General features: G+C 52.0%; 1 protein-coding gene across 3 annotated transcripts in view; it reads left to right on the forward strand.

Annotated features, from left to right (window-relative positions):
* The window catches only part of FBXO11 (F-box protein 11), a 68907-nt gene that overhangs the window by 52305 nt on the left and 9671 nt on the right, over positions 1 to 6931 (forward strand). The gene's annotated exons all lie outside the window — the stretch shown is intronic.

Genomic DNA, 6931 nt, shown 5'->3' on the forward strand with positions numbered 1-6931 from the left:
CAAAATCGTTTAAAACATACACATCATAAAAACAACCTTACAAAAAACAATAAACATTGAACAACATGCAATAAAGACAAGCATGATGGTGGTCAGGAGGAGGGCTTGTCTTAGCAGGCGGAGGCCTGTTGTTGCTGGCCTGCTTCTCTCCCCCTCAAGATGGCGGTCGGGAGGAGGGCTCGTCTTCTTAGCAGGCGGAGGCCTGTTGTTGCTGCTCTGCTTCTCTACCCCTCAAGAGAAGGGTATTTTTGTTTCTTCTTCGTGGTCTCTGCGAATCACACAAATGGGTTTATTCTGCGCCTGTGCAGGAATACTCGGAAACTTCTAGAATCTCTGGGCAGAATAAGATGTATCTTTCTGCAACTTTTTAGCGGTAGCTCCGCCCACCCCTATATAAGGCCCCGGTGGCCCGCTCTTGTTCAGTTCCTTCATTCCGCCGCGCTGAGCAGCTCGAGGAACTTCGCTAGCATTCACTTCTGCTATTAAAGGATCTCTGGCTTAATCTGACCTTCGGAACGATACTGACCATTCCTACGGACTTTCCCTTGAACTCTGATGATTTCGGCTTACAGTTAAGGACTGACCCCGGCTTGTTTGACCACTCTTAACGGATCTCCCTGTTAATGTTATGGCCTCTTTTAAGAAGTGCACCAATTGTGGGGTGAAGATTCCCATGGCTGACGGCCACAACAAATGTGTAATTTGTCTGGGGGAGACCCACATAACGAGCGCTTGCCCCCATTGCAAGGCGATGTCCACCCAAGCCCTCAAGAACCGGGACCGGACCTTGAAGGTGGCCCTTTACGACAAAGTTCTAAGCCAACCTTCAGCTTCGACGGCTTCTGGGGAAGGAGATGCAAAATCCTCCAAGGCCCCCCAAAAAGAGGCAAGGGGATAAGCAAAAGGCCCCCAAATCTACCACCGCTGACCACGGCGCCAAGCGGGCTCGCTCAGCGTCTCCCCCACCTAAGGTCCGTCGCAAGGGACCCCCGAGCATGGTCTCGGTGCCCCCACCAGACTCCAGACCCTTGACCATCCCGTCGCCTGAGACCAGACCAATGGCAACTCCGATTCCGCCTGCCTCGGTACAGTCGGCATCGACCTCAGTCCCACTGGAGCCACGGGTGCTGATCTCCAGTCACCTCTCTGTGCCGACGGAGGATTGTTAACCTGGATCGTTCCTCTGAATCAGAAGGGGAAATTCCAGACTCCGATGCTCCGCCTTCCCCTCAAAGGGCCAGGCCCAGATCCCGCTCTCGTTCCCGGGACAGACGACGAGCCCAGGACCGCTCTCCACGCCGTAAAGATCGGGCGGCGCTCGGTACAGAGGCAGATGAGGCTTCCGCCTATGATGTGATGGACAGAGGCCTGCCTGATCGGGATCTCTTTGAGTCCTACCCGGACCTTGTTTATGACCACCGCACTGGTCAATACTTGCTTCCCATGGCCCCATCTCATCTTCACCGGAATCTCCCTGGGCCCACCAGAACCAAGATGGCTCCCCACCAACTGGACATGGCCTTCGATACCGATGACCGTCCCTTGACTCCCAGGAGAGAAGATTCACCCACTGCTGGCCATCTGAGCCGTTCATGGTCCCGATCTCCAACCCGTTCGGAGTCTCCCATGTCGGATACGGAGACTCCTCTCTCTTTTGTGGAACTGGTGGTGCCCTCTCCCACTGATGACGTCAGAGTTTTCGCCAATCACATCATCAGGATGGCTGATGCCCTGAAACTAGAGGTCGCCCATCCTGATGAAGATGCTCTCGACCCCGTGGAGAGGAGGATCCATGGTTCGGCGCCGGCACCACCTGCTTTGGCTTACCTTCCATCACTGGAAAAGATAGCGAAGAGGTCTTGGGACACCCCTGCCACCATAGCGTCCACCTCTTGCAAAATAGAAAACCTGTATAGGGTGACGCCATCAGCACCTTCTTGGCTCTCCAACCATCCCAAGCCCAATTCAGCTATTGTTGAAGGGGCTCAAACTACCTTTGCCTCTCCTCGCCCATCCTCCTCTCCCATGGACAAGGACAGTAAGAAGCTTGATGGACTTGCCAAGAAGTTTTATGCTTCTGCTGCACTGGATATGAAAATAGCCAACTATGCAGCATGCATGGGAGCTTATATCCAGTTGTTGACAGAAAAAATGGACCCCACCATCCTGGAACTTCCAGAGGACAGAAAGTGGATGATGATCGCCCTTCGTAACGAGATTCATCTCATGGCAGGACAGCAAATCATCTCTGCCAGACACTCTACGGACTGTGCATCCAAGGTGCTGTCCGGATCCATAGCTCTCCGCCGCTATGCCTGGCTTCGCTCTTCGGAGCTTACCCCTCACGCCAGAGCGGCTATAGAGGACATGCCCTTTGATAATTCAGGGCTGTTCAACAGGGAGTCAGATGAAAAGCTAAACTTTCGGTACCGGATGAAGACAGCGGCTAGAAAGCACGGCTTGTTGACGTCCTCTTCAAAGTCACCACGTCAGAGATACGGTACGCACCGACCATGGTACCCCCCCATCTCAGTACCGCTTTCAGCCTCAAGACCGGCCCTTTCAGGCCCAAGATAGTTCATCTCGTCCTCCTCCTTCCCATTCTCCTTCTGCTCCGCCTGATCGTTGCCAGTCCTCTCAGCCCAAGTTCCAACAGGGCTATAAGAAAAAGGACTCCTGTGGCAAGAGGAGATATTGAAGTTCTCCTGCGCACTCCGTCCCCATCTTTGGTGATAGACTAAGACCCTTCTTTAACACCTGGGCATCTATCACATCTGACTCTTGGGCACTAAACATCATCTGCTGGGGCTATGCCCTTGAGTTTTCAGAGCTCCCTCCTACTGGGGCTTTTATTTCCAACGTCCCCTCGGACACCCTTCTCGACGAAGTGCGCACGTTATTGCACAAGGGCACCATCGAGCCAGTGTCCCCCTCTCGGACCCGATATTGTTTTTTCTCCAGACATTTCACTGTTCCAAAGAAGGACTTTGGCCTTAGGCCTATAATGGACTTGCGAGGCCTTAACTCTTTTATTGTCTGCAAGCGTTTCCGGATGGTAACTCTTGCCTCTGTTTTGCCACTTTTGCAGAAGGATGCCTGGTTCGTGACGCTGGACTTGAAAGATGCGTACTTCCATATTTCCATAAGGGAAGATCATCACTGGTTCCTTGCATTCACCGTCGGACCCAAGATCTTTCAATACAGGGTCCTCCCCTTCGGTCTCTCCACAGCCCCGCGAGTCTTCACGAAGTGCATGGCACCCGTGGTGGCATACCTGCGCCGGAAAGGGATAACAGTCTTCCCGTACCTGGACGATTGGCTTTTCACTGCGCCTTCCCAGGAGGCACTTCTCAGAGACATCCAGTTCGCCCTCTCTCTTCTCGCGGCCTTGGGTCTTCAGGTCAACTTCGAGAAGTCAAACCTAGTCCCCACCAGACGTATAGATTTCATAGGTACAACACTGGACTCCGTGATGCAGCGGGCATTCCTCCCAAAGGCACGGTTCCTCGCACTCACTATGACAATCACCCCTCGTATCCGTCAAAGACGCTTACAAGCTTGACATGTCCAGGTCGCGATGGGACATTTGCCCTCTACCACTTTCGTTACCCCTTGGGCAAGGCTTCGGCTCAGACCTCTGCAATCCTGGTTCCTATCCGTGTTCGATCCCGTCCACGATTCGCCTTCCAAAATGCTCACCATCCCGAGGACAGTTCAAAGGTCTCTACAATGGTGGCTCCAGCCCGACAACACGTGTGCGGGCATGCCGTTCCTTCTGCCCCGACCAGACGTCACCCTCACTACGGACGCATCCCTTCAAGGTTAGGGCGCGCACACTTTGGGCTTAACTATAAAGGACAAGTGGACACCCGCGGAGTCAACATTCCACATCAACATGTTGGAGATGCTGGCTGTGGAGAAAGCACTCAGAGCTTTCCAAACAGTTCTAACCGACAAGGTGGTCCTATTACTCACGGACAACACCACCGTGATGTACTACCTGAACAAGCAGGGTGGCACAAAGTCAAGGACGCTGCTTTCAATCACCCTTCGCATCTGGGACTGGTGCATCCTTCACAGAATATTACTGCAGAGCATCCATCTCCCAGGAGACCAGAACGGCCTGGCAGACCAACTCAGCAGGTCGTCTACCACCTGCCACGAATGGAGGCTGCATCCCGATGTGGTCGGCCGCCTATTCGCCATGTGGGGGACCCCACAGATGGACCTATTCGCCACCCGTCTGAACACCCACACCCCAACATTCTGTTCATGAACCCGGGCGCCCGGCTCTAAGGGAGATGCCTTCCAATTTCTATGGTCACAGGGACTGCTGTACACCTTTCCTCTGTTTCCACTCATGACGAAAGTGGTGTCAAAGATGATGGTGGACTGCTCAAATGCAATTCTGATCACCCCATGGTGGCCCAGGCAACCATGGTTTGCTCCACTTCTCCGGCTCGCCCAGGAATACCTTCGGCTCGACTATCGCCCAGATCTTTTGTCTCTACACGCAGGCCAAGTCCTCCATCCCGAGATGCACTCTCTCCCATTGGTGGCATGGAGGATACGGTGCTGACAACATTGTCAGCCAACGGCCGGGCTGTATTGCTGGTGGCTCAGAAGCCCTCCACCCAGAGGTCTTACGGATACAAATGGGATAGGTTCCTTACCTTTCTACAAAGCAGAGCTATCCTTCCATCTCAGGTCTCCATCCCGACAGTCTTGGACTTTCTCATGACACTCTCAGATGCCGGCCTGTCTTTGAGTTTGATAAAATGCTACCTCTCTGCCATGTCTTCCCACTACCTCTTTCGTGGAAAACCGTCTCTGTTTGCTGATCCGTTAATTAAGAGGTTCCTTAAGGGATTCAACAACCTTCATCCCCCAGTTTCTATCCCGACGCCAGCATGGAGCCTAGATACAGTCCTGGCGCAACTAACTTCCAGACCATTTGAGCCCATGGCTACCACGGATTTAAGACTCTTGACATGGAAGACAGCCTTTTTGGTAGCCATCACTTCAGCTCGTCGGGCTGGTGAGTTGTGCGCCCTTCGAGCCGACCAGCCTTTTCTACGCTTTCATAAGGACAAAGTGGTTCTCCGTACAGACATTACCTTCTTACCAAAAGTGGTGTCTGCCTTCCACATGAACCAGGACATTGTTTTGCCTACGTTGGCCCCGAACCTGACTACTGACTCTGAACGCCAAATTCATGCTTTGGATGTCCGCAGGGCATTGGCTTTCTACCTGGATAGGACATCAGGGACAAGGTGCTCAGAGAGACTTTTTGTTTGCTATTCTGAAGCTAAAAAAGGGTTGCCTGTATCGTCTCAAAGATTTTCTAAATGGGTGGTTAACACCATCCGCCTGTGTTATGAGCTGGCAGGCAAGCCTCTCCCTAGTTGGGTTCGTGCCCATGCAACACGGGCGGTAGCAACATCCTCTGCCTTCTTGACTGGGGTCCCGCTAGAGGATGTCTGTAAGGCTGCAGTCTGGTCTCAACCACTAACTTTCATTAGGCACTACAGACTGGACGCCAGAGCCAGACAGAAAGCAGCCTTCAGGAGGGCAGTGTTACTTTCTGCCATACATTGGGTTGGTTATTGTGTTAATAAAAGACACCAGGTTGTTCACTTTACATTCTTTATTAGAGTGTTTCTTGTGGATGTTAATTTGGTGGCTTAGATACTGCGACACTCCCTCCTCCTCTGACTTTAGCTTGCTAGTCTAAACCCATTTGTGTGATTCGCAGAGACCACGAAGAAGAAGGACAGGTTGCTTACCTGTAACTGTGTTTCTTCGAGTGGTCATCTGCGAATTCACACAACCCGCCCATCCTTCCCCTCAGTGTCTTGCTCATTAATAACGCTTGCTGTCGTGCTGTTGCGGCTCATTCAGAACTGAACAAGAGCGGGCCACCAGGGGCCTTATATAGGGGTGGCCGGAGCTACCGCCAAAAAGTTGCAGAAAGATACATCTTATTCTGCCCAGAGATTCTAGAAGTTTCCGAGTATTCCTGCGCAGGCGCAGAATAAACCCATTTGTGTGAATTCGCAGATGACCACTCGAAGAAACACAGTTACAGGTAAGCAACCTGTCCTTCCTTAACAAAGGCTGAACCCTTAAGAAGCTCGAATCCCCAACATCACCAAGGTTCCCCTTCCCTCATTCCCCCAGCTAGCTAACTCCATAGTATTCTCAGGACGGCATGGATAAGCAACCCACAAAGTTCGGATATCTCTCTCGTGCCAGTGAACATTACAGGCAAATTAAAAAAAAATTGTGGATTGCTTATCCAAGCTATCTGAGAACGAACGCTCACAATAAATACCAAACTCGCATTTTCACCCAAGGCAGGTTTTGAGCCACCCTCGTGCCCCTCACAAGCAGGCACTTACATACAGTGGAGTGAAAGCAGTGCTCATGAGTCTTTCTTCCCAATTTCACCAGTCCTTTCCTTCCTTTTTTCCTCATACAGGCATTTGGGTCATTTTTGGTCATTTTTGAGTATGTGTGCTGAGCTGCAGAACTCCCCAAAGGGTGGTTCAGCAGAAAGAAGTTCAAAGTAGGCATATGCTCACAACCTCCACAGCATAGGAGTGATTGCATAGAACAGTAGCAGCAGCAGCAGCAGCAACAACAAACCTAAAGTGAATGCTCCTCACCAAAAGGACCCATTGATGCTGATTAATTACAGAACGTCAAGTGACAGTTGCAAGGAGGGAAGGGAGAAGAGAAATGGAGCAGGCTTGGAAGAGGAACCAAATGTCTTGCATGGAGTGGCTGACTGGGACCTGAACTGAGTGCCCTCCCTCCATAACTGTCATCTTTCGGCGGTTGAGGGAGAGAGCAGGCCGGCCCAGCGTCATCAGGGGCTGGCCTGAAGACAGAGTGCCCTCCCTCCATAACTGTCATCTTTCGGCCGTTG

This window comes from Sceloporus undulatus, chromosome 1 (genome assembly GCF_019175285.1).
Source record: "Sceloporus undulatus isolate JIND9_A2432 ecotype Alabama chromosome 1, SceUnd_v1.1, whole genome shotgun sequence".
Taxonomy (NCBI): Eukaryota; Metazoa; Chordata; class Lepidosauria; order Squamata; family Phrynosomatidae; genus Sceloporus; species Sceloporus undulatus.